The sequence below is a fragment of the Heterocephalus glaber genome, unplaced genomic scaffold (genome assembly GCF_053883595.1).
Source record: "Heterocephalus glaber isolate CG9 unplaced genomic scaffold, H.glaber_assembly_v1.0 deba00001606, whole genome shotgun sequence".
In the NCBI taxonomy this organism is placed as follows: domain Eukaryota; kingdom Metazoa; phylum Chordata; class Mammalia; order Rodentia; family Bathyergidae; genus Heterocephalus; species Heterocephalus glaber.
Window position 1 is genome coordinate 39124074 of NW_028258377.1, and position 19959 is coordinate 39144032.

The 19959-nt window shown below is 48.0% G+C and overlaps 1 long non-coding RNA gene across 3 annotated transcripts; it reads left to right on the top strand.

The window, feature by feature from the left end:
- The first annotated feature begins 149 nt into the window (after positions 1 to 149).
- LOC110345157 (uncharacterized) lies at positions 150 to 11222 on the top strand. 3 transcript variants are annotated; one of them, XR_015444868.1, is made up of 3 exons: positions 152 to 1858; positions 5634 to 5696; positions 8897 to 11222. It is a non-coding gene; the product is annotated as an uncharacterized LOC110345157 (long non-coding RNA). The 3 variants fall into 3 exon arrangements; XR_015444867.1 differs by lacking the exon at positions 152 to 1858 and adding an exon at positions 1869 to 5353; XR_015444866.1 differs by lacking the exon at positions 8897 to 11222 and having other exon boundaries at positions 150 to 1858; positions 5634 to 5697.
- The last annotated feature ends 8737 nt before the right edge of the window (positions 11223 to 19959 follow it).

Here is a 19959-nt window from a genome sequence, read left to right on the forward strand (position 1 = left end):
CCTCCCGGACCCCGCCCCTCCCGCGCTCCGCCCTCCCCACCCCTCCCCCACTCCCCGCCCCATCCCCCTCTTCCAGCCGCCCCGCCCCCTTACCCCTCCCCCGCGCCCCGCCCCCGCGCCCCTCGCGTGCCATTGGCCCGCGGCCGCCCGACCCTCCCATGGCGGGGCTCAGAACGCGCCCCTCGGTCGGTCTCCGCAGCCTCCCTCCCGCACTCGCACCCACGCCTCGGAGACCCGGGGTTGGAACATCCCCGACGGCGAGGATGCTGCCGGGGCTGGATCTGGGCGCCACAGACCTTAGCCTGGCTGCGGAGGCCCAGGCCCGGGCCCTTTGAAGTCGCTTCTAGGGGCGGTGCCCCAGCCGGAGGGGAGATGGGGCCTCGCCTCGCTCGGAAACCTCCTAGGGTCCCAGCAGCCACACCTGCCCCGCCCCTCAGGGTAGGAGCCTTCTGCACCCTGAGCGATCAGCTCCGAACCCTGACGTGAGATTTGGGTCAGGAACGCAGACGCAGGACCGTACCATACAAAGGTGCCTTTTATGGGGGTAGAAACGGCGATCAGGGCGGCTGCCTGGAGGAGGTGACCGCTGACTGGAGGCGGAAGTAGGGTGCTTTGTCTTTCCAGGCCTCCCTGCTTCCCGGGGGACTTTCTGCCAGCTCCTTGCAGGCCGCCTCCTCCTCCTTTGCAAGGACCTTTGCTTCCCATGCTTGCTGAGAAAGGAGAGGACTGCAGCATGGCGGTGCAGGTGGGAGGGGTGAAGGTATGAGCAGTCCTTTGCTAGGGGCCCTCTCTCCCCGGGTCTCTTCCTCCACGCCCAACCTCTCTGCTGCAGGAATGCCTTTGAACAGCGTCTGCCGGGGCCACAGCGCAGATGCCCTGCGCTTCTCCAGACCCCGAGGAGGCCCTTCATTCAGCCAGTGCCTTGATAGCCACGTGTGCCCCCTTAGCCGAGATCTGGGAAGGACCCCCCCCTCCCCCCCGCCCGGGATGCTCACAGGTTGTGGGGCCAGACGGGCTTCCTCTGCCCCAAGGAAGAGGGCTGCTTGGAGAGGTACAGCCTGCGGCAGGCCAAGGAAGGGGTAGGTGCTTGGGGCTGGACCGTGGAGGAGAGAAACGTGAGGGATTCGTGCAGCAGTAGCGTGCCCAGGGTGCTGGCGGGGTGCATGTCGGTGTGTCTGGATCCGCAGAGTACCAGCCGTGGGCCTCACTGCGGTGTTGGGGGAGGTTTCTGCTCTGCCCCCTCAGGACGGAGGTGGAAGAATGCAGAGTTGGACTGTGCACAGTCTGAGGTCCACAGGCCAGAGGCTCAAGGTGTGGAGTAGGGTGACCCCCACTGACCATTGCTGTCCCAAGGGTTGAGTGTACAGCATGGCTTGTGGTCAGCCACTCTCATCTGGACTCTGGGATCCATAGCAAATGTCCAAAACTTTGCTGGGGAAAAGGGAGGAGGTTCTCGAGAGGCTGTGGAAGTTCCCACGCAGTGCATCTGGGAGAGGATTCCTGGGACTGCTCAGACACTGCTTGGTTCTCCCAATTTACACATCTCCAGGTGCCACCCCCACTCCCTGAAATCCCCTCACTACATTTACCTTTGCTCCTCCTACGTATGCCTCTTCTAACCTGTCAGCCTCTGAGCAGTGTAATCTATACCCACAGGTGGCCCGCACACAGTTGGAGCTGGGCATGGGACAAGGAAGCAGGGGTCCAGAACCTGGTGTATAGTCTTGGCATCTTGGCAGGATGTCCAGGTCCAGGCTCATGTCGGCTCTTGGCACTGTCCCTGACTGAAGAGAACAGCAGGGGCCCACCTGTGACGCGCCCCCTGTAGGGGTTCAGGCTGCGCTCCTGAAGGCTGAAGGTAATCCTTCTTAGGGCCCACAGTGTGGGCCACTCCTGAGGTACCCTGGGTTGGGGACAGCGTGTCAGATAAGCTTCAGGTCCTCTGGTTCCTCCAGCTCTTCTCCAAAGACTCCCTCCAGAAAACAGTTTCCTTTCTACCTTTAATGTCTTGGCCCTGGGGAATTGTTGCTGAGCCCGTGTGCTGCTGAGGTACCAAGACAAGGTGGCCATGGGGACTGGGAACCCTCCTTACCCGAAAGTGGGGGTGGGTGGTGGTGGGCTGAAGCCTCACCTCTGCCCTGGAGGCCTTCCTGCATTTGTCACACACCCCACCAGGCATTTGTGCTGCTGGGTGTATCCAGACAGACGGCCTGTTTCACGTAGTTTTCACTCATTCCACAAAAATGTACTGAGTGTTCGCCATACGCTAAGGCCTGTGCCTGCCTGCGGCTGGTTGAGTCCTCAGGGACTGTCTCATTTGTGTTTTCTCAGCACCCAGGAGAGAACCTGGCCACTTACATTTGCTACTAGCAGGATTCTGTTACAGGAATTACTATCCTTGCCCACCCCTTGACCACGATCCAGAGAGAGAGGAAGGGAGGGCCTGAGGGGGCTTAGGTGGGTGAAAACATCCGTTCTTGCTACCTTAGAGGCCACAGTTGATGGCCCTGTCCTTCCAGGGAGCTCCAAGTAGCTCAGGGCACGATGCCCACATCCGCCATGTGTGGCCAGGCCAGTCCAAGGTCAGGAGAAACCACAGTGCTCTTTCCCTGATGGGCAAGCAGGACTGGCAGGCTCCAGGAGGACGATGCCCTTGGGAGATGCCCTTGGGCCCGGGTTTAGGGGGAGGGAAAGAAAAGGGTGAGGCAAGAACAGCCTCAGGCTTAGGGCACAATCAACCCAGGAGGCTGTCCAGAGCTAGGGGCAGCCTTGCTGTGGGAGGAAGAATGGGCTCACACTTGAGGGACCTTCTTGTGAGGTCATGGCCCTAATGACCCTCTTCGCCCCCCAGTGGCCCCTTGGAGCCAATACATCTGCCATCCCCACTTCCTGGAACGCCCAGCCACACTAGTAACCACTCCAGGGTCCCAGAGACAAGCCAGACCAGAGGACTTCAGAGTACCCCACTCCAGTGTGGCCTATCTGGCCACCCAACGTAGTTTTCAGGGTCAGGGGCTGGTGTCCGCAGGGTGGAGAGGACCACGGTCAGTGAGAGGGCACAGCTGGATGGGAGGGGCTGTTCGGACCTCCTCCTGGGTTAGCTCCCGGCCTTAGAGTGACAGGGAGCCAAGGCAGACCCTAGGCAGCGTTCCGGGATTCTGTGAGGTGCAGAGACAGGCAGAAGCATGGGCACTAGGCGGTATCCACAAGGAAGGGCTGGTGTGAGGCAGTTTGAGACCCAGTGCCCAGCACGTCATGGGAGGACAGGAGTCAGTCGATGAGGCAAGAAAGCTGGACTTTAAACTGTGTTTGTTTCGGCAGGACGCAGGGGAGGGCGCGTCTGTGACAAGGGGAGTTTCCCAGCTCCGCTTCTGTGCCATTCAGTCCCGAAGCAAACACTGAGTACCCGCTATGTGTCCAGCCTAGACCTAGGGAACAGACGTAGGGGAGGGGTGGCGCCCTTCTGGGGCCTGAGCTGTGGGGGGCTCTGGAGGGGCCAGCTTCCGAGGGGCCAATCGAGAACAGAGTTTGATCTGCCAAGTGGGGCCCATAACCGGCCCTGAGCCAGAGTCAAGCACAAATACAAGAGCAGAGCCCAGTCCCTTCAGGAAACTGGGCCTGGGGTCCAGGTGAGGAACCGTCCCAAGCGTGCACAGTTTCTGGAGGTCGAGCCAGAGATCGGACCCTGTTGGGTGCCCCTTGTGCCAGGTCAAAGCATCTCAGCCGCATCTGCAGTCACTCCAGGACCACTGTCAGGCCTGCTCTGTGTTTTCACAGAGAAAATCAGTCTGCTCTGGCATCCCACAAAGGGGCCGTCAGGTGGTAGGGTGGGACAGGTTTGCCCAGCTGAGCCCAGGGAGGCCCTGGCTCTGGGGCCTGGGAGCAGAAGGCTGTTGGGAGGCGTGAGGCCTCACCCCTCCTGGAGGCAGCCGCCAGGTGGGAGAGCCCAGGAGGGAGGTGGGGTGAGGCCCAGGTGCTGGGGTTGCATGAGGGGGCCTTGGGAAGACAGTTTACAAAGGCTCCCCAGCCTCACCTGCCCCCAGGAGACCCCCATTCTCTCACCCTCACACTTGCCGTTCAGGCCGAGGGAACAGGCAGCCTGCCCAAGATCACCTGGCCTCCAGCACCAAGTGTTAATGTGACCTGCAGAACCCAGACAGAGGCCAGACCCAGGACTCCTTAACTTTCCCGCTTCCCCTCACAGCTGCAGGCTTCCACCAGCCCAGCACACTGGTCGCTGTGAGGAGAAGGCTCTTTATCTTATCAGTCAGCTCCTCCAGCAGAAGGCTGGGGAGCAGCTGGGATGTGTGCCCTGGGTGTGTTTGCCCGTGGCCTGAGCATCACCGTGGCCTGATGAAAGCGAGGGCCCAGAAGCCAACCACCCCAGGAGAGAGAGGGACAGTGCCTTGAGGTGCAGGCAAGCCTCTACCAAAAAGTACTGGGATGGCAAGGAGGAGGCGAGAGTGAGATGCACCCCCTCAGTCCAGTTCCTGGGCCTCCTTGGATATGTGGAGCCACTCACTGGCCATCTGGGCCTGGACACCAGCACCACTGGCCTTGCCTCAGTGTGCGTGTCCACAGACACCCCGGCAGCAGTGGCCGTGCCAGGACAGTGTGGCCTCAGCCCTGAGGACCCTCCACTTTCTGACCCCTGGGCTACTCAGATGGCAGGAGAGGTCCAAGCCACGTCTGTATTTCCAGGCTTCCAGTAAAATAAAAATGGATGAAATATAAAAATAGTGTTTCCAAAATCATGGCACATTTTATTATGCTTTGATCATGTATTCAAACCGATATTTTTGAGAGCTTCCAGTGTAGCAGGCACTGAGAACAAGGAACAATTAAGTCTTTGTAACACATCCAAAATGCATCACCCCATTTGGAAGTAACGTCAGAGATTTAAATTCCAGGCCCCTGGTCCTCTTTTCAAGATGGATCCCCGAGTCCCTGTTGCCTATGACTTCTTGGATGATCTAGATTAGGCTGTCTCCTGCTGCGGCTCCTCGGGCTCTGACAGAGTGTGGCCGAAGTGGTGAAGCCTGCTGTGGCCTGTCCCCAGCCTCCCTTCCAGCCCTATCCCTTCAGTCTCTTAGGGATGGCACTGACCCCTCAAGTTCCACTACTCACTGGCTGGTCTTCATGAAATGCTCTGTCCAGTGGTGCCCAGCACTGCCTAGTGGTGACCGTGACTAAGTCACAGGCTGTCGAGGACTGCTCGGGCTGACCTCACCTACAGACCTCGCCGCTGGACATCCCAACTGTGACCACCTGGTGTGAGCCTGGCGATTGTGCTGCTGGGAGAACGGGGCAGAGCCATGCTGCTGGAGTCCAGTGGCTGCCAGCTGGCCCAGAGGTCTGGGAATCCAGGTGCAGGGGGCCATGGGGATTAGAGGAGGAAAGGCCAGATTAATGCCTGTGAGGGTGAATGGGCTGAAGCAGAGCCAATGAGTCGACCTTGTGTCCTGGGTGGCTATTTTCTTGGCTCCCAAGAATTTTTAGTATGTGTTCCCATTTCCTCTTCCAAAGCCAGGTCCATAACTGTCCAGATCTGGACGTAGCTTTGGAGTGTGGGAGGCAGAGCACTCTGTGGGAGTGGGGCTGAAATCCTCACACCCTGCTTCTCTCGATGGCAGGAGCAGTCATGTGAATTGAGACCACCGAGAGGACTCCAGTCAGACTGCGCGAGCATTCACGAGGTTAGTGGAAGGGTAGATTTGCCTGAGGAAGAGTGAAGCAGTACCTCTCCACATGAGAAGTCAGACAGCTACAAGAGAAAGGAGAACTTCTGTGTGTTCAAAGTTAAGAAGCCATCTCATCTCCAGGAAAAGAAAGAAAATGGAGCGTTGGGGCTTGAGGTGCACTGAATGTTGGAAAGGCCTGGCCAGCATTTTGGGACCAGCAGGCCCTGGGAAGTAGCCGTGTTTTGGATTAAGACAAGTTGACTACAAAGAGCTGTGACATTGAGCTTTGAAGCATGAAGTATTGTTGGCCCGGAGAAGGAGCACATGCATTTCCCTCAAAGAACCATGGTGTTCCAGAGCCAGAGAGAGATGGAACATTTCCATGAGGCCTTGTGAACATCTATTATCCTAACTCCAATAATAGTCCTTTTAAGAAAATGGCATGGCCATCTAGTGGGTGAATATAGCAAATTGGCTTCCATAGTATGTCAAAACACTATTGCCAGTTTGGGGATTTTTTCCCTGGAATGATAAGCTTATCTTAACCTTATAAAATCTAATGATTATTAGACTAAAAAGAGAAAAGGAACCTTGTGATTATCTCAAAAGGAATTTGATAAAATTTATCAGCCGTTCACAGTAAGACAGTTGGAAAGGCATGGAAGAAGGAAATGTCTGTAACATTTTAAGGAATGTGTGTAAAAAACCAAAGCTAGTACTGGGCTTAACTGCCTAGAAAGTTCCATTGTGAGAATCTAAACAATGTCCCTTTCACTGCTATTGTTCAGTGTTGCTCTGAAGGTCCTCACTAGGACAATAACTTGAAAACAAGAAATAAGGGTAAGTAAAGGAATTAAGTAGTAATACCAAGGGGCAGAATGGTCTTTTTTTTTTTTTTTTTTAAATAAAAGCTAAAGCTTTACTGTCGTGTAACATGATCGGCTTGGTGGCATAATCAGTGTGGTCAACCTGACACCTCTGACCCGGTCCAGAGCATTTTCCGGGACCTTCTCACTGAACTACATCACCATGCCATTTAATTTTTCTTTGTAATTTTGTCATAGGATCTCACTAAGTATCTAATTTGCTCAATGTAGACTTGAATTTCTAATCCCTTTGCCCCAGGTTCCCAGAGTACTGGGATTATAGATCTACACCACCTCAACAGGTTTCACTAAGCAGTTTTTTAAAAATGGATTCTGTTGGTACATATTAGGTATATGATATCATGAGATGCATCAATGGAAATTTGCACCTTTACGTAACCTCTCTTGGTTCTTATTTTTTCACCATTCCCCTGCCCTCCCTTCAACCCTTCCATTCCTCCCTATTTACAAAGACTTTGTTTCCATTTTTCCATTTTCTCATATGTATTCCTTACCCTTTTTTCTTTCCCCAGGGCCTTCCACTTCCCCTTCCCTTTTACCCCTTTCCTTCCTATTTGACATCATCTGTTATAGCTTTTAGTGCTTACTTACACTTTCAGTTTCTCACACTACAGAAACTATGTGGTATTTACACGTGTATCCTATTTATTTCACTTAAGAGTATCACCTCAATGCGCATTCGTTTAGCTAAAAATGTCTCTAATTTATTGTTTTTGAAAGCTGAGTAGTACTCCATTTTATTTTTAAAAAAACCCCACAGATTCTTTTTAAGCCTCCAGTTGATGGGCACTTGGGCTGCTTCCAAGTTTTAGCTATTACAGATTGTGCTGCTATGAACATGGGTGCACATATATCTCTGTGATATGATGCTTTTAATTCTTTGGGGAAGATCCCCAGCAGGGGAATAGCTGGGTCAAATGGGACCTCTAATCCTAGTTTTCTGAGGTATCTCCATACAGATTTCCACTGTCAATTTTGAAAAAACAAACTCTGAAATCGACCACTCTGCCTAGGTATCAACCTTTAGGACTGGGATCAATTTGTTAGCTCTGGTGAGGGGTGTGGACTCTGTCAGCAGGGTGCTTCTCCCTGAGAGGCCACCAGGGCCTCGCAGCCTGCATGGTGACCACAGGCTTTGCCCTGACCTCCCTCCCACACTCCCCTGGTGTGCAGAGACCCCACTTCTTTCTCACCTTTGAGCACGGTCAGCTGGGCAGGGAGCAGGACAAGCCCGTCCCAGTGAGGCCTGTTCTGCTCTATCCCCAAGAATCCTTCCCAAGGTGTAGGAGCTTCACACAGCCCCACACCTAAGCCTGTGCCCATGAATGCTGTACGAACCATGTTATCAGTTACCACCCATGGCTCACAGCTCATGACCTGCACTGGGCTGTCCTGGGCTCCCTCCCTGACTGCACACCCTCACCCTGTCCTGGCCCGGACAGCCTCTATGTTACCTCCCGCACCCCGGGCCTCTCCTCCCTTAGTAGACCCCTCTGACTTTAGTGAGACCCCCTTCCTTTATCTGGGATCCCACACCAGGCCCCCTCCGCCAGCCCTGGGCCTCTGAGATCCAGGCCTGGCCCACCCCGGCCCCCACCTCCAGCTACCTCTGTGCAGCTTTGCTCTGTCCCTGTGCCTCTTGTGCTCCTGTCTAAGGCTCCTCGCCCTCTCCCACTGCGGAGACTGGTGCTCCTTCTCGGGTAGGGCAGAGCCAGCCCCAGGAGCAGGTCCTTGTCCCACAGGCCTGCAGGGCTCTTCCCTGGCAGCCTATAGGCAGTGGCCACAGCCCCGGGCAAACTGGCACCCCTTCCTTCTTGCCCAGGCTTTGTCAGCAGTGGTGGCTGGCCTGGGGTGTCCACAGCGTGGGGCCCTGGAGGTCGATGTTGTTCTCCGGCGGGGTCCAGAGTGGAGATCTGGGTGCGAGGGAGCCTGCCAGGCTCACGGCCAGGACTGCCAGGCGGACAAGCAGCCACACGGGGGCGGTGCAGAGTGCGGGCCCCGCCATGGCTCCTTCCTTTCGTGATGGTACAAAGAAAGCAGACAGCCTAGGAGAGGTCTTCACCTCTGAGCCTTACAGTTATCAATAGTCCAGACTGCAACTGGCTCTGCACACTGTGACCAGGTTGCTGATGTGGCTGACGTGGTTTCCCTTGTGACAGCCTCCTGGGTGTGGCCCAGGAGCATGGCCTCCAGTCTTCATCCTGGACGTCAGGATGTTGTCCCCAACTTGGGCACCGTGACCTCCTCTGCAGTGTGGGGAGGAGGTGCACAGCAGATGCCGAGAAGCCAAGGACCGTATTCTCAGACTTGGTCTTCATGTTTTCACAGCTCCCGGAGCGGTGGTGTTCCACAGCCTTCCCAGATTTCGCCACACTGCCCAGGCCCCAGTCACTTCACAAGCTGCTTGGAGCTGCACTCTCTCTCCCGCTGGTCCACAGTTTTATAAGACGGGTCCAATGGAATCGGGACCTGTATTGCTCAGATTGAAAAAAAGATAACCTAGGGCCGGGGATTTAGCTAAGTGGTTCAGGCGCCTGCCTTGCAAGCACAAGGTCCCGAATTCGATCTTCGGTACTGGGCCCGATGCTGCTCGGGCACCGCCTAGGCTTCCTCCGAGCCAGTGACGCCACAGCGCACCCTCGTGGTCCTTGTCCCCAGGCCCTCGGGAGCCGTGGCGACCCAGCCCACTGCCATGTCCAGGAGCCTGAGGAAGAAGAGTCACTGGAAGAGCAAAGTCCATGAGGGGGACGCGGAGAACAGCCAGTTCCCCTACCTGGGTGACGTGCAGCCCGGCAAGGTGGCCTCGGAGAGCAGCAGCAGGCTGGTGTAGGAGGAGCTGCTCCTGGAGGTGCCCGAGACCCCGGTGGCGGGGCTTACCAGCAGGGTCGTTGCTGCGGTCATCAGGCACTGCGCCGGCCTGCTGCTGGTCAAGTGCGTCCAGCGAGGTGAGCGGCCGTGCGCGGGGTCTGCGTGTGGCTTCGGCGTCCCAGAATGGTCTTTATTTTCAGATGTTAATAATAATTGTCCCCCTGTAACATTGAAGAAGATCAATTGAAAAACTGCTACGATTAATAGGAAGATCCAGTCAGCTGTAGCAGAATAAGATAAATTCACATATGTATGTAGAGTTTAATAGCTTTTGAAAGTGTTAAGCCATAACTAGTTAAAAATGTAATGAAGGGTCGGGGATTTAGCTCAGTGGTTCCGCCGCCTGTCTCGAAAGCACAAGGACCCGAGTTCAATCCCCAGTACCCAAAAAAAAGTAATGAAAATAATTTACCATTCACAATGACAGTGAAATGTAAAATATCTAAAAATGAATTTAGGGTACATCAAAAGCTTATAATGTTGATGTAGGACAGATTTAAAAGAAGACAAAATAAATTGAAGCATATGTTATTTTCCTAGAAAACTCACTATGTTCAATTTGCTAATTGATAAATTCAATACAATTCCAATCAAAATTTATTTGGATGGGAGGAATAAACAAGATAATTCTAATGATTAACTGAAAAGTTAATATGGAAAAACACAAACATTGAATTAAAAGAGTAGTAAGATGAGATTGGCCTTATAAATATCAAAGCTCATGTGCAATAAATATAAAATAGTTAAGTATGTGGTAGCACCATAAGACAAAAAATATAATTGGAATAAAAGAGAGCTGTAGCATGTGATTAGAGGAACATCTTAATTCAGGAGATAAAGGGTAAAGTTTATTATTAAAAATTCATATTGAGGCCATTTATTATCTATGCAGAAGAAAAGCTTTTAACCCTATATGCTATAAAATTTTCCACATTTTAAAATGAACCCCAAATGGATTAATGATCTATATATATCAGTTTTTACAGTGTAAATGTTTTCATAAATTATTCGTATACTTAAAGGAGTTGGTAGAAAGTATGCATAGCTTTTTATAATTTTAGGGTGAAAAATTTTTTTCATCAAGATGAGTATTTAAATATGTTTTCCTGTTACACATGGATAAAAAAAGTCATGGAAATATGCCACAAACTGTCATTAGTAATTTCTGGTGGCAATGTCTTGGGACATTTACTTTTTTTATATACTATATTTCTGTGGTGTTTTAACTTCATGTAAACAAATTTGTATAACGTTTGTGACTAGAAAAATAAAGTTCATAAAAAAGAAAATAAAAATAAGAAAAGGATAGACACTAGTTATATAATTTAAGAAATGTGCAATAATATAGGTCGATTTATTTTTTCCTTCTTTATGCTACCTCTACATGTTATAAACTCCATCATAAAAATTATTTTTGCATTAACAGTCAATTATCTTTTAAATAATCTAAGAAAACAGAAAACCTATCTTCTATTTACTTGTTATATTTACTGGTAGTTTTGTTCCTTTGTTTAGAATTGAATTTCCGTCAGATAGCATTTCCCTTTAGCCTTAAGAACTTCCTTTAACATTTCCCGTACTGCAGATCTACTGGTGGTGAATTTTCTCAGCTATTTTTTAATTTAAAAAAAATCTTGATTTCTCATTCTCTTTTAAAGATAATTTCTTTAGATATTGACTACTAGGTTGGCTTTTCCTTCGTGCATAGCTAATATTTGACATATCATTCCATTGTATTTTGACTTGCATTAGTCCTGGTGAGAAATAAATGATAAATCTTACCATTGTTCCCCTTATGTAATATGTCTTTGTTCTTTCATTGTTTCTAAAATACCGTTTTTGGCTTTAAGATGCTTAACTATAATGTACCTGGATGTTGTTCCCATTGTATTTATCTTGCTTAGGGCTTTATAACTCCAAGCTTCTTGGGATGGTAACAATTTAAAAAATCAAATCTAGAATTTCAGTCACTATTTTTAAAAACTTTTTTTTTTCTGGCCTCAATCTCTTCTCTCTCCTTCTGGATTCCAGTTTTATGTATTGCTTGATATTATTTCAAAATCACTTCATTGAAGCCATTTATTTTTCTCAATCCTTTTTGTTTCCATTTAGATGGCTTCTATTAACTTAACTCAAGTGTACTGATCTTTTCTTCTGGAGGGTCCAATATGCTTTTAAATTTTCCTAATGAAAGTTTCACTTTGTACATGGTGTTTTTCAGACCCAGAGTTCCTTTTTTGTCCCTCCCTCTTTTTTTTTGAAACTGGGTTTCGCTATGTGGTTCAGACTGGCCTTGAATTCACTGCGCCTGGCCCCATTTAATTCGTGTTTATATTCCTCTGCTGAGATTTCTCTGTTCATTTATGTCTGTCCACCTGGCAATTTAAAATTCTTGAACATATTTATAATAGCTATTTTAAAGTTCTCACTAACTAATTCCAATATCAGTTACCCCTGGATCTGTTTTTATAGATTACTTTTTCTCCTAGTTATGGATCATATTTTTCTTCTTCTTCGTATATCTGGTAATGTTTGACCGTCTGTTGGGAATTGCGGCTACTTCATTACTGTGAATCTGGATTTTGTTGTCTCTTGTAAAGAGTGTTAAGTCTTTCATCAGGCAGTAAATTTATTAGACTCAATTTGGTCCTACTGAGGCTTGGTTTTAGGCTTTATTCAGGCAGATCTAAAGTACCACACCTTGTAGGGATAAAATAGCCCTATCCCTAAGACGTGGCCTTTTGAAGGTTTCAATTGAATGTCTAGAGCATTGAGCAACGTCTTTCCACAAGGTGTTCCCAGAACAGGGGTCAGCACTGTGTGACCTGTGGAATTCCCATTTAGTCCCAGGCCTAGAGAAGCTTTTATCTGCCAGGCCTCATGGAATCTTGCCCTGTACTCGTGCAACTTACACAAAGCCTCAAGAGGACGCCTGTGTCGTTCTGGATCTCCTTCTCTCTGCAGCCTCCTCTTCTTTGGAACCTCACAGATTTCAGCTACCTCGGCATCCGCCATCTCTGATTTCTGTTTCTTCTATTTTTTTTTTTTTTTTTTGGTACCGGGGATCAAACTCGGGTCCTTGCGCTTGTGCAGCAGGCGGCGAAACCACTGAGCTAAATCTCTGGCCCTCTGTTTCTTCTATTAATTGAGACCTTTGCTCCCTGTTTGGGGTCCACTTCCCTCTTCCCTAGTTTGCAGAGTGACCAGGCACTCTCTGGAGCTCCTGTTATGTATTTCCCTTTTCTCAAGGATGAAAGGCATATGATGGCCAAGGCCTATCATCAGTTGCTCTACATATTTTATCTGGTTTTATATTTGTTTACTGAGGGGAGTAAGTTTACTACCACTTGGTCCTGTTTGGAACCCAAGAAAAGTTTAATAATTAAAGGAGGATGGGCTGGGGATTTAGCTCAGTGGTTCCAGTGCCTGCCTGGCAAGTGCAAGGTTCTGAGTTCGATCTCCAGTACCAAAAAAACCCCCAAAAACAAAATAATTAAAGGAGGAAAGGAAAAGAAAATAGTGAGCCCTAATTCTGGATTAATCTGATGTCACAAGTACCTAAGAGTCTAGGCTCCAGGTGACAGCAGCCGGGTCAGTTGGGCCCATCCTTCCAGCATTCTCTAACCTGGCATCCAGACTGGATTGAATAAAACGTCCAGTTCAGCCCATGACAGCAGAATGTGTCAGACTAATCCTTCTGTCAAAAGCAAATATCAGGGCCGGGGATTTAGCTCAGGGTTCTGCCGCCTGCCTCGCAAGTGCAAGGTCTCGAATTCAATCCCTGGTACCAAAAAAAAAAAAAAAAAAAAAAAAAAAAGCAAATACCAAAATTAGACAAAATATATAAAACAACCATTTGAAGGCAACGGGGAACAACCAATACAGGTATGGATTGAGGGCTGTGTTCCTTGAGAAAAGGAAATAACATATCGTAAGCTGCACATTTACCCTTTTTCCCTAGGTGCATTTCACATATTGTTCATAAAGGAATAAGAGCTGGGCAGAAAGTACCAGTCTTACAGTCTGAGGACACAGAGGTCCGAGTTCAGGGATGTCAAAGAGGCTGGAATTTAAGAGGGAAATTGTCAGAAAGGAAGAAACACCAGAGAAGGAGCCTGACAATCACATTCAGATTCCCCTGAATTTGTTGGCCTACTTTTAAACAGCAGCTTGGAGGCTAAAGAACTGTGCAGATTTTAACAGCCGCAGAAATACTGGGGAGACAAATCGGAGTTCAAGTTCCCTCAAGAAAGAGAGGCCTTGGTAAACACCCACATTTCCAGCTGAGTCCTGGCAGAGTCACACTGAGAGAGGGCCGTGTCTTAGGGAGAGAGTGAGGCTCTAGGGTACAAATGTTTAAACGGCATAAACCTAGCCTTGGTAGGAGCTAGGTAATTTTTTGGTACCCTGCCTGCCAGAAGACCACTCAATCCTTTTTTTTTTCCTGGATGAAGATAACATCACACAGAGCCTTTCCAACTTTTTATCCAAAATATGTTTAATTTGGAATCACATGTAATGCTCAAAAACATAACTAGATGACTGAAAATCAAGAATATAGGTAAACAATAGAAATAGATGTTTCAAATGGAGTACTCTTCTGTAAGGAAGGATAAGCTCAAGACATTTCTAGCTAAATGGATGGACCTTGAGACCATGCTCATAAGTGAAATAAATCAGACACTCATGTTTAAATACCACATTGTTTCTCTGGTGTGAGAAACTGAAAGTGGAAATAAGGACCAAAATATATAATAGATATTGGGGAATGGGAAGAAAATGTTCAAATGAGAAGGGAAACAAAGGAAGGGACAAGGAAAAAAAGAGAATAGAAGGGAAAAAATGGAAACAAAGCTTTGGTAAATAAGACGGGGACGAGTAGTTGAAGGGAAGGGAGGGGAATGGAAAAAAAAGATAAATCACATACAGGTGCAAATTCCCTATGATAAATGTTATCATTATGTATACCTAAAATGTACCAGTGAAAAAAGAAAAGAAGGGCCAGGGATTTAGCTCAGTGGTTCCATTGCCTGTCTCGAAAGCACAAGGTCCCGAGTTCGATCCCCAGTAACAAAAAAAAAAAAAAAAAAAAAAAGAAAAGAAAAAGCCCAATAAAAAATTAAGAGAAAACAAAAAGAAATCAATGTCTCAGAAGTAAAGGACTTAAATTTATATGATTAAAATGTTTAAGAAAAGAGTGATTAAAAATATAATTTCAATATATAAAAAGGAATACAAGTGTAGTAGCATACACCTTAATCCCAGCACTTGCAACACTGAAGCAGGATGATTGCTACAAGCTCAAGGCCAGCCTGCACTACATAGTAAGACCCGGTCTCAAAAAACAAAACAAAAGGAATCACATAGACACATAAAAGTAAAAATAGATCTAAAATTAAGAACTTGTGGGCCACGGATTTAGCTCAGTGGTGCCACTGCCTGCCTCGAAAGCGAAAGATCCCGAGTTCGATCCCTGGTTCCTAAAATAAATAAATAAATAAGATTAAGAATTTGTGGTACAGATTTAACAGCAGATTGGACATCAACTTGCAGTTTCAAAATATTAAAAGGAAAAAGAAAAAACTCAAGTAGGATAGGTACAAAAAGAACTACCTGTAAGCACATTATAGTCAACTGAAAAACAAAGGGAAAATCTTCAAAGTAGTCCAAATGGGGCATAAGGGAGCCATAATAACATTCTACCCTCTTTTCAACAGAAGTGATGAAATTTGTACACAATAGAATGATTTATTTATTTATTTATTTATTGGTACCAGGGATCGAACTCAGGACCTTTCGATTTCGAGGCAGGCAGTGGCACCACTGAGCTAAATCCCCAGCCCCTAGAATATTTTTAAACTAGAGAAAAAGCCCTGCTAACATTCTTTTTCCAGGAAAATATCCTTCAAAATGAAGGCAAGTGAAAGATACTTCTGACAAAGGCCAAATTTGTGGACAGCAGAACATCCCTATAGAAATTCTAAACAGGGATTTGTAGGGAGGAAGGAATGATATTAGAAGGGGAAAATATGTGGGTAAAATACATGACTATTGACTAACGTGTCAATGTACAATCTCACAATAATACACTGTGGAGTTTATAACATGTCTGACAGACATCTTGTGTGTTATAAATTCCACAACCCAGTACTGCGTCTCCATGTGATTCACCCATGCCTTAACTCCAGCCTTTGCTCACTCTGTGTCCTGTTTTGAAATACCATCATTCTTCCAGACACCTAGCTCTTCCCCTGGCCAGCTACGCAGGGAGCCCACACCTGTGCCCCGACTTGACCTCACCAAGTGAGATGCCCCTTCCGTAGGCTCCGTCAGCCCGTGTTCCACTTCTGCAACAAAAACAAAACAAAAACAAAAGGAGCTCCATGAAGGCAGGGCTTTTTGTCTGACTTATCCATGTCCGTGGGATCCAGGACTGCGGACAGAGGCAGTGTCAATGAATGTGTAATGACTGTGTGAAGGCGGAGAAAGCTCCCAAGGCCTGCGCAGAGCGATTTAGTAGGGAAGACTTTCAGAGCAGATGGGTCTGCTGCCCTTCAGTGAGACAAGGACAGCTGGCGAATTTCCTCAAAGTCAGTCCTGCAACTAGAGAACTGTGAGCTAGGCCTTCATGTATAGTTGCCGGCAGCTTCCTCAAAACCCACCTAATACTTGCTAATACCATTGGCTGAACCAACTGGAAGTTACAGGGAGGAGAACCTGTTGATGTTGTTTGCATAGCCCAGCAGCCAGGGAAGGGGCAAGGGGCAAGTGTGAGGTTGGGATAAGGAAAGAATTCCATAAATTAGTTGCTCAATCATAGGAGCATGCAAGAGCATCATAGGAACCAGATGAGAACAGCTTGTCCTGCTCCTCCAGCCCCTCTCTCTCCTCTAGGGCTCGTGTTGCCAGGAGCCAGAATACTCTGGGCATGTCGAGAGTTCTGCCAATGGCCTTCCCACCTCCTTTCCTAGCTTCACGGCAGTACTAGCTCTTGATTTTGGCTAAGAACTCCTATAGCCTGAGATGCCCCCAAAGCTTCCAGTCAACTTAGCTGGCTGTGAAGAGCCCTGCTGTCCATGGGCCATGCCAAGGATTCTAGACCTTCCCAACACCATCCCTGCCTTCCCTTCCATAGAGGTCCCAGCACTGGGTCATTCTCTAGGGTCTGGAAAACTTTTCTATCTGCCCAGTTGCCTATGATTACATAGCTATAACTAAGGGTCCCACTAAACGTTGGCAGGTTGCGGGATGGTGTGCCAGACCAGACCCGGAAAGGCTTTTTGAGCAAGCCTGAGGGGTTCTTACAGCCGAATGTTCCACGGTGGGCTCCATGCACCCTCTCGTGGCCATCCTTAGTTTTGCAGATGCAGCCCTTGGCAGGAAGGGAGCCGTGGGAGGAATTTGCCAAGGATCCTCCCCAAAGACCCCAGATACCTTTGCCCTGGGACACAAATAGCCGTTGGTCTCCTCTGATGGAATACAGATAAAGTGCCAGGTCTAGGTGAGGGCAGAGGGTTGACCTGGCCTCCAGCTGTTGGGTGACTGTTGACCCGAGAGCACTGCTTGTGCCCAAGATTGCGGCCACAATGACAGTGTCTGAAGTGGCCGGGGATGTAGCTCAGTGGTTCTGGGGCCTGCCTCACAAGCGAAAGGACCCGAGTTCGATCCCCGGTACCAATAAAAAAAAAAACAACCACCTCGCGACAGTGTCTGAAGGCTCAGCCACTGTGAGAAGACCATCTGTCCATCTTCACCCCCTGGATCATTCAACCTTCAGCCACAGAAACATACCGTCCACACTGTCCCTACTCCCTATGGGCTTTGATTTCTGCAGTTGATGAAGCCAGACAGCTTCCTGATTCCAGCCCCTTGGACAGCTGTTTCAGGTCAGGGAGGCATAAGTCAGATTCTGGTTTAAAGTCAACATTAGGTTCTGGGTCAGGGTCAATGTTAAGGACAGAGTTGGAGGATGAAGGACAAAGTTCACAGAACCTCATCCTCATATGTGAACGAACAGGTCCATAAACTCATCGTGTGTGTGACCCCTCTGTGCATGTGTGCACCTGCATACACATGCAAACGTGCACACACGGGCATGGTGTGTGTCTGTGTGTTGGTTGCATGCAACCCTCTGGCCAAGTCATTCTGTTTTCAGACACTAGAAGTAAAAAGATCATCAAGCTTCTCAGAGAATTACAAAAAACGAAAGTATAAATACTGAATGATAGCAAATGTCACAGAAACCAGTCAACTGAAGCTCAGCCATATTCTTATATGGGTAAGTACCAAATGTGCTTAAGTGGGATGTGGATGTGCCAGAATAAGACACATGTGGTATGAGGTGGTAGGACCTTCAGGGAAGTGAGTGTCCTGGCCTGGTTGTAGCAAGTCAAAGATGCAGGGCAGTGCCCCACAGGGACAGAGCACAAGGCTAGCCTGCTAGTTCAGATGACGGTGTTCACTCAAGGGGCGGGGGGCGCATCAGAGCTGCAACCAGAGCTGAGATGAGTAGGGAAGTTGAGGCAGGGGTGGGGCCACAAAGGGAATAAGTGCTGGAGGCAGGTGTGAGCAGCCCTCAATTGCAACGGTGACTCAGGCTCCTGTGGTTAAATGGCAGTGGACGTGATTTTGGTAAAAATTAGCGAAGATACGCCTTTTCCAATTCACTTTATTTCCATCTAATGGAAAGCATTGTAACTAATATGCAAACCCAGCATGTCTGTGGTGGAAGCGAGCCCCAGGCTCGCACTTGATCCAACTGCAGTCATTTCTGGGTGGAGTCATTGACCCCAGTCTTACTCCTTATATCGCCAAGGTTATAAGGCGCCTTACACGCAAATGCGCCACTCCAGCAGGATGAGGCACTTTCATTTAAAAATAGGAGAGGGAGGGCCAGGGATCTAGCTCAGAGGTTTCGCCGCCTGCTGCGCAAGCGTAAAAACCTGAGTTCGCTCCCCGGTACCAAAAAAAAAAAAAAAAAAAAAAAAAGGAGAGGGAAGTGAGGTGCAAGGAAGGAAGGGTGGTGCTGGGAGAGGCAGAGATGAGCCTGTCATCAGAAGGCCTTGCGCAGACAGTGTGATTAGGGTTCCAAGTCAGCACGGACCCACCCAGAGGGTTTCCCTGGGTAGGCAAATTTCATTCCTCAATCTTTGACTCCCTCAGGGCTGTCAGTAATTTCCGTCAGCACAGCCTACCGTGGCTGGCAAAGCTAAGGGGACCTGGTTGAGAAATAAAGCCCCTTCCCTGAAGGGGAGCTCAGAAGAGGGGAAGAGCAGTCAACAGGTATTTATCGAATAAATGAGTGAAGGAATACAGCCCTCTCTATTTTACCACGTCACTGATTCTTCCCCCCGCCCCCATTAACTTTATTGGTACATTTTAGGTATACAATACAGTTACATTCATCATTGGGATCTCGTACCATTACATGAGTCTCTCGGTTCTTATTTTTTTCCCCTTCCCCTGCTCTCCCTTCACCCCCTCCACCCTTCCCTATTTGCAAAGACCTTGTTTCCATTTTTTTCCTCTTCTCATATTTTTTCCTTTCCCTTTTTTCCCTTCCCCTACCCCTCCCAGTTCCCCTGCTCTTTTAGACCTTTTCTTCCTGTTACACAATATCAGTTATACATTTTTAAAATTACAATATTAAGATCTAGGAGACATTACCACAGACTTTACAGAATTTAAAAGGATATAGAAATCATATTACAAAAATCTTTTTTGAAATAAATTGCACGACTTCTAAGAAGTAACTTAGAAGACAAATTAATGAAACTAACTCTGGAGGAAATATAAAATTTGAATAGCATCTATTAAAGAAAGTATATTCCTAGCTTGAAAACCTACCTATATGACAACAGCAGGCTCATAAACATTTTAACTGATAAATGATATCAAACATTTAAAGCAGAAAAAAGAAGGAACACTTCTCCCCTCATTTTAGAAAATCAGCATTGTGCTAATCCTAAAACTGGATAAAGAGAATAGAAGAAAAAAGTATGAACATAGATAGAAATTTGTTTAACAAAAGAAACTCTTAGAAGTCAGATCTGGCAGGATGTAGAAAGTAGTTTTGTTATAGGGATGGCAGTGTTGGTTCAGCACGGGAAGATCCACCCCCAAAAGTCATCATTTTAACAGAGGAAAGGAAAAAGCCATACGATCCTGTCACTAGTTGGAGAAAAAGTATTGGACCAAATTCTACAGCTGTTCATGGTAAAAGCTATCAGGAGACTAGAAGTAGAACAGAACCTTCTCAACAGATTAAAGACATGTACTCCATACTTCCAGCGAGAACGCCTTGTATGAATGGAGAAGATACAATGCTTTCTCCTTAAGGTGGGGAACAAGGGCAGATATGCTTACTCTTTATCTGTCCATTAAACTTTGAAACCTAGTCCCCACCAAAATAGTCTGGCAATAAAATGACACAACTAGGATAGGATTGGCATGGCAGAAGCAAAATCTTTATATGTAGATGAAATGATCATCTACAGAGAAAATACTAAGAAATCTCTAGGAGC